We start from the raw sequence: 10,541 nt of genomic DNA on the forward strand, positions 1-10,541 counted from the left end.
TCAAGTACTGCCCTATAAATTATTACTAAATGGCCTAGAGGTGAACATTGTGTCTTCAATGGAAAAAAGTGGGGTGATGAGGGAGTGAGGAAGGGTGAAAAATTACTACATAAAAAGAATACGAGAGGATCATTGATGTTTAGTTTTTTTCAGTCATTCAGAAAAATTTGAATTCTTACTATATGTCAGACACTTTGTAAGTAATGGAAGGAAGGTTTCATTCTCAAGGAGCTTACATTCTAGTGATTTATTATATTACATCACATTGTATTGTTATATTATACATGAAATGTTATATTTTTCAATTTTATGTTATGTAGTATGCAATCAATAGATAGTATTGTACCAACTGATATCTTAGAAAATACACTGACACATACTATATTAAATAATGAGATATATAATATGATAACAACAGTATGAAGAAAAATAAATAAGTGTAAGCCAATAATGCTGCCATTTTAGAAGAAATGGTCAGGGAGGTAACACTTGAGTTGAACCTTGAATGACATATGACAGTAGGTCATGAAAGAAATAGGTCTGGAATATTCCAAGCAGACAAATCCTCAAATAAAAGGTCCTGAGGAAACAACTCAGCTTTATTGTTTTGAGAAGAAAAAATAAGAAGTCTGGTGTGATAAAGGGTGGAGAGTCAGGAGAAGAGCAGGAGACAGTGATGGAGAGCAAGGCAGAGGCCAAATTATGGAAAGAGCTTTTCCTGCTGTGCTGGGGGCTGAGAACTCAGAACAGTCAGCCTGGAAATAGTGTTTCGGAGTCATCAACTCCATAGATGGCAGTGAATGTAAACAGAGAAAAGTGATTTTCGATGACTGGACCCTGGGGAGCTTCTGAATTTAGGGTTTGGAATCTGGATGAGCCAAGGAGACTTGGGAGCGGCCAGCGAGGTGGGGAAGAATAGGGAGATCGTGCCTCTCACACAAGCAAGAATCTGAAGAGGGATGAGTCATTCTCTGTGCCAAATTCCCCTGAAAGACTGAGGAAGGCGCGGACTGAAAACTCTCTTTGTACTCGCGCCCTTCACAGGAAGAGTTTAGTGAAGTGGAGACAAAAGCTGCCTGTAGCTGATTCAAAGGAGAACACGAAATAAGGATTTTGGGACAGAGAGACAGTCCTCTCAGGAGAACAAGGGACGAAGAAACAGAGCTACGGAGATATGAGCTTGTGAGGTAAAGGAAGAATTTCTTTCCTAGGATGGGAGCGATCATATCGTCCTTTTAAGAAAGATAGCTGGCCGGGACAGATGGAGAGCGTGATGGGGAGAGGGCTGAGGGAGAGAAAACACAGGTCAGCCGTGGTCACAGATACGGTGGATGCTTGGGGTGAGTGGAGAGTAACAGCCATAAGGCCCGCGATCTTATCACATTTACAGTCTTAAGTTTCCAGCTGTAAACGCTGCTGAAAGCCCTCTAGATTACCAAAATCAAGATGGAGCTATGACTTAATCCTCTCTTTGCTGTTTTAAAATCACACCCCATTTAAACAACTGATAGGAGTTACGCACAGGAAACCAAAGACAGACAACAGTCTCTGTTCCTCCTCTAAGTCAGTTTTGCTCACAACCAGTAAAGTACTGGTAAATATTTAACCACCAACCATCTGGAGGGAAAAACACCCTAATTTGTAGTTTTGCCAATGATTGTAGTGTCAGTATTCTCATCGGAGCCAATTTCAAGTAACTGTGTAATAACCAGTTTGCAAATTTCCTAAATATTTCACAAGCACCTCTGACAAGTCGGCATTCCACTGTCAGTCACAACTTCGAATTTATTATCCTTCCATTTACTCTAAGCTTCCTGAAGATAAGAAATGTGTCTGGTCTACTTTCTATCTCTTTAATCACTAAACACAGTGATTCATCTAAGAGAGCCACACACCAAATAATTGAGGAAGAAAAGAAGAAAGGGCAGATACTCTGATCAATAGCTGAGATAAATGACACATGTGAGTCACTGGGCTTAGAACACACCTCCCCATCCTGCCTGCCTGGTTCTTCCCCTCATGTGTCTTAGCTTAAAAATTGCCTTGATAGAAAAGCCTTTCTACTGATTTTGTCCAAGTGGTCCCCACAGTTATTTCAAACCTTCGCATTCTGTAGCTTTTTTTCACAGTACTCATTTTGATCTATCACTTTCCACAATTTATTCCTTCCCTATCTACAGCAACATTCCCTAATTCCCAAACAAGACAGGTTTATTTTCTTCCTAGTGCATAACCAGCACTAGGAACAATGCCTGACTCATACTATACACTTAATAAAAAAATATACTTTGGGCAAATAAATGATTTTACATGATTTGTTAGTAAAATGCTAACTAATTGAACAAAATGCTAATCTTATGGGTAAGTTATTTTGATATCTACAATATCATTTTGATATTTTGTTTTGCATTTTTCTTATTTGTCAGTTATCAGAGTAAGAAGTTAGTGTTACTGAAATATTCATCAACTTTGTTTTCTACACACAGATGCCATTATCATCTTGAGACTATAATTTTATATGGCTTTATTTTTGAGAATGTTATCCAAGTTCTTTGTGCTATTTATCTCAATTTACATACTCACACTAACAGCCATACATACATTAAAGACAGAGGCAAATACCAGTAGATAAAGGTCTGGACTCATCCTGCTAATAATCATGAAGGAGTGTAAATTTCTGTATGAAAATATAATATCAGACTCCTTCCCTGTAATATCATCAGTCCTTGAGCCTGTCTTAGACAGCATGGCTTACCTGCTTTTGTACTCACTGCTCACGCTGTTTGCTCTGTTTGAAACATTCTCATCACAGCTTTCACTCATTGAAATTCTATTATGCAACAAATTTCACCTCTACTGCTCTCTCTAAGCATGAAGTGTTTCTCATTTTCATATATCACTCCTTAAAGAGCTGTTGACTGCTGAGTGTCTGGCATTAAGCAGGACCAAGTTGTGCCAGGTCACTTCAGTGGTGTCTGACTCTTTGCGACCATGACCCACCAGGCTTCTCTGTCCGTGGGACTCGCCAGGCTAGAATGCCAGAGTGGGCTGCTACGCCCTTCTCCAGGGATCTTCCTGACTCAGGGATCGAACTTGCATCTCTTATGTCTCCTGCACTGGCAGGTCTGTTCTTTGCCCCTAGGGCCACCCGGGAAGGATGAGGTTTTCAGAGATAAACTAGATACAGTCCTGCCCCGGGGGAGCTGAGTGTACAGCTGGGTGTCAGACAAGCAAGCCTAGTGGGCTTTACACCAGATCAAATAAGAGCCTTTAGTCAAGAACGAGTTGTCAGAGAATGCTTCCTAGAAAAGACGGCCTCTCCTGTGATGCAGCCACTCTAGATGGGTTTCCTCTTCATTCAGGTTCAATAGGGCATTTCTTTTCTTATGGCATTTATGTGCTGTGCGCTCAGTTGTGTCTGACTCTTTGAGACCCCCTGGACTGTATTCCACCGGCCTCCTCTGTCCATGGGATTCTCCAGGCAAGAATACTGGAGTAAGGTGCCATTTCCTCCTCCAGAGCATCTTTGCCACACAGGGATGGGACCCGAGTTTGTTACGTCACCTCTGTTGGCAGGTGGATTCTTTACCACTTGCGCCACATGGGCATTTGGAGAGTTCCATTTGGAGAGTTCCTTATTTTATTATAGCTATTATGGGCATTTTTTGCATATTATGAATGTATAAATACCTATCTACCCATATATATATATATGTATATATATATACATATTAATTATATATATATATATATGTATGTATATATATATAAATGTATTTGTTGTCACAATCAAGTTTATTTCTCATTTGTGTCAATTATTTGATAGGTAGCCGACCAGGTTATTCAGGGACCCAGGCTGCTTCCACATATTGGCTGTTCCAAACACTCCATCAGCTCCTCTGAGTCTGGCCGGGAGATGAGGAGAGAGAGATCACCAGCAGAGAACCTTGGGGACAAGTTCAGAGGCCACCTGTAATACCATAGACATTCAGTTGGCCAGTGGTAGGCACAAAGTCCCAAGTAATTCGCACCTGTTATCAAACTGTGAAATTAATAAGGCTATTAATTTATAATAACCTATAATTCACTTCAAAATATATTTATTTACAATAACTTTAGCATTTTTCCCCTCTGGAAAAGAAGTCGAGAAAGTTTCATAATAATGTTCCTGTGTTTATGACTTCATTTTGAAATAGGGTGGCTGAAGATATAATTAAATAAGATGAGGTCATGCTGAAATAGGGTGGGCTCTTAATCCAGAATGACTAATGTCCTTATAAAAGATGGAGAAGAGACACAGACACACACAAGGAAAAGAAGACTATGTTACAACATAGGCAGAGATTGGAGGGATGGCTCTACAAGCCAAGGTAAGCCAAGGACTGCTGGAGGCCAGAGGGATAAGGCTTTTCCCTTATAGGTGTCAGCAGGCATATGGCCCTCCTGACGCCTTGATTTAGGACTTGTAAACTCCAGAACTGTAAGTGAATAAAGTTTCGTTGTTGTCATGTTAAAAAAATAATGTTCCTGTATAGCGTGTAATCCACCCACTTGGCAGATGATCCTCAGAACCTTCCATGCTGGGAAGTGAGGCATCCAAGAGGCATTTCTTCCTTGCATTAAATGTGAAGCCAGGTCCAGCGCTAACTGTGTTTCACCAGAAGGCTTGGCTGTTGAACATAACCCTTTCTGTCTGCTGGTTTATAAACCCAATTCGACATTTTGAAGTGAGTTTTGTTTCCAGAATTTTATGGCCGTGTGGTATTTTTCAAAGCATTCATCCAAGAAAAACCTAGCTAAAAACTACCTACGATAATACCACCTTGTCTCCCAGTTTTTGCCTTGAAAATCAAATGCATCTGTGTTACTGTGCCCCCTAGGTAGAGATTGTCCCCAGGTACACTCCAATAATACAGAGAAGGCCAGTGGTAGCTGAAGGGCCATTTTCCCCAAACAACTGTGCATTGAGAATGGACACAACCTCTAAAAACTGGGTAACCATATAATCTATCATCTTGTAAGACTATGTAAATTAACATCCAGTCAGTTTGTCAACATAATCAGCAAGAATTGCACGTGAATTTGATGAATATTACATAGATATACGAGGCAAAGAAGATCAGTGTATGCAACTGAAATATTAACAATCAGTGGTAGCTCTAACCCAGGAATTGTAATACATTAATTAGGCACGGTGGCTTAAGGGAAGAAATGAGTGTGAGAGTACATGGCTTCCAGTTCCATTCAACTGTTTATACTGTGATCTTGAGGAAATCTCTCATCTCCACAGAAACTTAAAACATCTATGACATATAGTAATCATTAATTATAAGGGTGTAAATTTACCTACAATAGGACCTGACACAGGGAAGCCCCTTGATGGAGCTTTAGGCCATCCTAGCTAACTTTTAAGTTATACTCTTAAAGTATACACAAACACAGAAATGCATTTTTGAAAGAAAAAAAAGGAAAAATAAGTATCTCCTATGAATGCCAATACCAAAAAATGATCATTATAAGATTTTGTTGCATTTGACATTTTGTATGGATCTCAATATTTTATTTGTGTCAATATTTCAAAGTATATTTTAAATAAATGTGGGCATCATATAGTTCTGTACACTTATTTTTTAATTTAGCATTAAGAATTTTCTGACATTTTCAAACATGATTTAAGTTGAAAACAAAACTTAGAGCACATCAAATAACCACAGATACTTTTGTCACCACAAATACTGAATTAAAAAAATAGCAAATATAAAGTTAAAGGAAAAATATAAGTGAACATACAAGATCAAAGGGACTTGGTTAGGATAGAAAGAAGAAATAATCAAAATATTTAAGAACTTAAATGGCATAGGGGACTGTATCTTTAAGAATCCATGTCACCAGGGAATTGCTGGGCTTGGTGTTATGCTTTTATTTGCTCAATTGTTGGATGAGCTGCAAGATCCTAAAGGAAAGGTTTAGTTTGGTAGGGCAATGAAGGACTCTCATAGCAATATCTATTCACAAACAAGTATGGGAGTGTAGGGGAGGGGAAACTTCCCCCTTACCTTCTTGAGTTCTTTCAGCTGGTAGAATACTTAAATTGACACAAGACAGAGTAAAAGGAGGGAAAAAATTTAATTTGTGCACATGGAGGGATCAAATAAATAAGACCCAAAAAGTATCCAAAGTAAGGAATTTTTATACTTTTGATATGAAAAAAATATATATTTGCAATTGATGGGACAAAGAAATTTGGGGTCCTTAATTAGTAAAGAATCTAAACAAGAACTTGGGCTTGAAATAGTCAATTAGTAAGGAAGTAACAAGGTATGATTTTACAGGCTTCTTGGCCCCAAATTCCCTATCTGTGGTGGCAAGGGCATTGTTATGTTTTACGTAAGAGATTTGCTTCCTTCTTTCAAGGACTCAGAAAGGAGGGTCGAAGTGTCCATCTTGCATTGGCTGTTTCTTAAGTAATCTTAATTCAAAATAATCAATATATTGCTTTTGCATATTTTGGGTTGGCTCTAAGCCCCAGTAGAAGTAGTGAACTATTTTGACAACCAGAAGGCAGAACAGTAGGCCCTAGCATGGTCTCATCCATGGTAGGAACCAGACAAACCAGGGGGACCTTATGAGTGGAAACTGCTCAAGGTCCTATCTAGGGACCTGCTATGAAGTGAGTAAGCTATGACTATCTCATTCTCTCTTCCTTTGATCTGAAAATATTAAAAATTGAGGGTAATATTCCACTGGCCAGGCTTAGGTCAAAACATCTATCCTGTGGCTAAGGGTGTGTGGAGCACCTAATCTCATGTTTTATGTCCAGTGGGGGACAGATTTTTGGAAGTATAATACCTGAAACAAGATGGAATGAATATTGTCATTTGTGTGATATAATGATTCATTGAACTGTTTCCCATTGTTGAACAAGTAAGATGTCTCTAATTTTGTTATTATATATAACACCATACCACATTATAGAGTTTTCTAGACTGAAGGAAGAGCAAGTGCAAACGACTTGATGAAGGAACAATTTTACCATGTTTAATGAAAGAAATAAAAGCAGTGTTGCTGGAGGTAAATGAAGAAAGTTAAGAGTGAACGTGAAAGTGAAGCTGCTCAGGCATGTTCAACTCTTTGTGACTCCATGGTCTGTAGCCTGCCAGGCTCCTCCACCCATGGGATTTTCCAGGCAAGAATAATGGAGTGGGTTGCCGTTTCCTTCTCCAGGGGATCTTCCCAACCCAGGGATCAAATGCTAGTCTCCCGCAGACAGGCAGACTCTTTATCGTCTGAGCCACCGAAAATGCAGCAGCTTCTGTGCTAGGGGAAGAAGTTTAGATTGTATTTAGTTACTGGAATATTTTAAACAGGACAGGACATTTTATTCATTTGCTAAGTTTGCCATTACAAACCTCCACAAATTGAGGGGCTCAAACAACAGAAATTTAATTCTTCCCAGTTCTGGAGGCTAGAAGTCCAAATCAAAGTGTGGGCAGGGTTGATTTCTTCTGAGGGCTTCTCCTTGACTTGCAGATGGCCATCTTCTTTCAACATCTTTTCACCATCTTTCCTTTGTGTCTATCTGTGTCTTAATGTCCTCTTGCAAAGACACCAGTTGTATTGAATTAGGATCCACCCATGTGACCTTAATTTCTTCTTTAAAAGTCCTGTCTTCAAATGCACACACATTCTGAGGTCCTGGAGGCTGAGATTTCAATGTATGAATTTGGGGAGGCAAAATTCAGCCCATAGCAGATGAGACCTGATTCACAATTTTTAAAAAGTACTTCAAATACTTCTCTACTTGCTTAGCAGAAAACAGATTGTACAGAAACAGGAGTGGAAACAAAAAGATGAGTTAGATGTGTTCAAAATAATTCAGGTGAAGGATGATAGACACTTGAACAAAGGCTATGTCAGAAAATGACAGGTTTGGGATGAATGTAGAGGTAATAGAACCAACTGCTCTTCCCAGTAATAAGTGCACTAGTTATAGTCAAGTAAAAGCAGTACCAAATAGTCTCATGTATAGAGATTTAAATACAATAGCACTTATTTCCCACTCATGCCCCATAAGTATGTATATGACTAATTATTTCCCAATGCATGTTCTTTGGAATGTGATTAATGGAATCCTAAAAAGAATTATTGAGGAAAATGGATGCTATGATCTCTTAGGTTGAAAAATTCTGGTTTAAACAAGACAGTCTGATCTATTTACTGACAGACTTCTTGGAGTCTTTAAATACTTTAAATACCCACACCATGCCTAACTTTCTCAAAATTACTGATCATGTAGCTTCTTTGTTTAAGGAAACATTGTGTGAAACCTGGACACAAAAAAACTGCAATTTGGGAAGCAATTGTCAAGCTGGAATCAAGATTGCCAGGAGAAATATCAATAACCTCAGATATGCAGATGACACCACCCTTATGGCAGAAAATGAAGAAGAACTAAAGAGCCTCTTGATGAAAGTGAAAAAGGAGAGTAAAAAAGTTGGCTTAAAACTCAACATTCAGAAACCTAAGATCATGGCATCTGGTCCCATCACTTCATGGCAAATAGATGGGGAAACAGCGGAAACAGTGACAGATTATTTTGGTGGGGGGGGGGCCTTCAAAATCACTGCAGATAGTGACTGCGGCTATGAAATTAAAAGATGCTTACTCCTTGGAAGAAAAGCTGTGACCAACCTAGACAGCATATTTAAAAGCAGAGACATTACTTTGCCCACAAAAGTCTGTCTAGTCAAAGCTATGGTTTTTCCAACAGTCGTGTATGGATGTGAGAGTTGGACTATAAAGAAAGCTAAGTGCCAAAGAATTGATGCTTTTGAATTGTGGTGTTGGAGACTCTTGAGAGTCCCTTGGACTACAAGGAGATCGGTCCATCCTAGAGGAAATCAATCCTGACTATTCATTGGAAGGACTGATGTTGAAGCTGAAACTCCAATACTCTGGCCACCTGATATGAAAAACTGACTCTTTTGAAAAGACCCTGATGCTGGGAAAGATTGAAGGCAGGAGAAGAAGGGGACAACAGAGGATGAGATGGTTGGATGGCATCACCGACTCAATGGACATGAGTTTGAGTAAACTTCGGGAGTTGGTGCTAGATAGGTAGGCCTGGCATGCTGCAGTCCATGGGGTCGAAAAGAATCAGACATGACTGAGTGACTGAACTGAACTGAAATTTTTAGCTCAGATTAAGTATGAATTTATTGTTTTAAGATAGTTTATTATACTAGATACAGAGCTTCTATTCCCACTTTAGTTCTTAAAAAAAAAAAATGAACTGGCATTAAATTTAATAGCAAAGGACAGAAAAAAATCTGATATTACCATGCATCTATTCTTCTCGAATCTATAGATAATGATATACTAATAATTTTTGTAATATTGTACCATCTTTTAACCTCTGGAATAAATTCTATTTTATTAGAATGACTACTTCTTTCTAGGAACTATGGAAATATGCCAATTAAATATTTACATAGAATTGCTGTATCACACAAATGTAATTGCTCCATAAGTTTTTTGTGCTATTATCTGCTCATGATAATGCTGATTCATGCAGATGAATCAATGGCTATGCATTGTTTTTAATCATTTGGAACAATCTATTATATTTAAACTTGAAAGTATGCTGTGTGATCAATCTGGAGTTATTTTTATATGTAATTCTTTGAAAACTTCTTTCAGTGATTTAACATTATTCTTTATATCTTTAATAGGCTAATTCTACTTCTTTTTTTCTGATTTTGCTTTATTATGACTAATATTTAGTAATTTTTATTTTAATATGACTGTCTACTTTGGTCGGTATCCTATATTTCTGATTTTCTTGATTATTGTGAATTTTTGAGTGAGTTTTAAACATGGGAAGTTGGAGTTTTAAACATTCACAGTCTAAATTATAACTAAATGTTTAAAGTGAAAAATAAGACAATATCTGTCAGATCATTTTGTCTGTATTGTAAGGTGTGAAAATCTGTCTCATACAACCTCTGTCACGATGACTCTACTATTTTTCTGTGACAGCAGTTATAGAGAGTGCATAAACAAACAGTTGTGTCTATTTTCCAATAAAACTTTATTTTCAGCATCAGGTAGTATGGCCAGTTTTGTTCTATGAGCCGTTTTTTTGACACTGGCTATATACAATTACAATATTGTGGTTGAGATGAAATTATTCTGTGAAACTATTTATTATTAAGTTTCTGTCACTGGCATGAAGCAATGTTATAAGTACTAAAAACTTAATAAGATTTTCAGATTTTAGTAATGTGTACAGTCTTAAGAACATAAATTGATTATAAACCTTTTTTGAGTGTAAATAGCTCAATGTATTGATTCATTTTTTTAAGTGAAATAATAAACAAGATGCATAAGATTAGTTTCCTATGGAATAATATGTTCAGTGAGAATAACCAATTTTCCCTAATTATTACACTCAATGAACACTCATTTTCAAGGAAAAGAATTTTGTCTTGAGAAGGCCCATTGGTTAGACAGATCTTCTGCATTGTTGATAACAAATTAAA

At 37.7% G+C, this 10,541-nt stretch overlaps 1 long non-coding RNA gene across 1 annotated transcript; it reads left to right on the forward strand.

The window, feature by feature from the left end:
- Positions 1-940: 940 nt before the first annotated feature.
- LOC139039605 (uncharacterized) lies at positions 941-10,102 on the forward strand. Its single transcript, XR_011492935.1, has 2 exons — positions 941-1,187; positions 8,311-10,102. It is a non-coding gene; the product is annotated as an uncharacterized lncRNA (long non-coding RNA).
- The last annotated feature ends 439 nt before the right edge of the window (positions 10,103-10,541 follow it).

Source organism: Odocoileus virginianus, chromosome 19 (genome assembly GCF_023699985.2).
Source record: "Odocoileus virginianus isolate 20LAN1187 ecotype Illinois chromosome 19, Ovbor_1.2, whole genome shotgun sequence".
Lineage (NCBI taxonomy): Eukaryota > Metazoa > Chordata > Mammalia > Artiodactyla > Cervidae > Odocoileus > Odocoileus virginianus.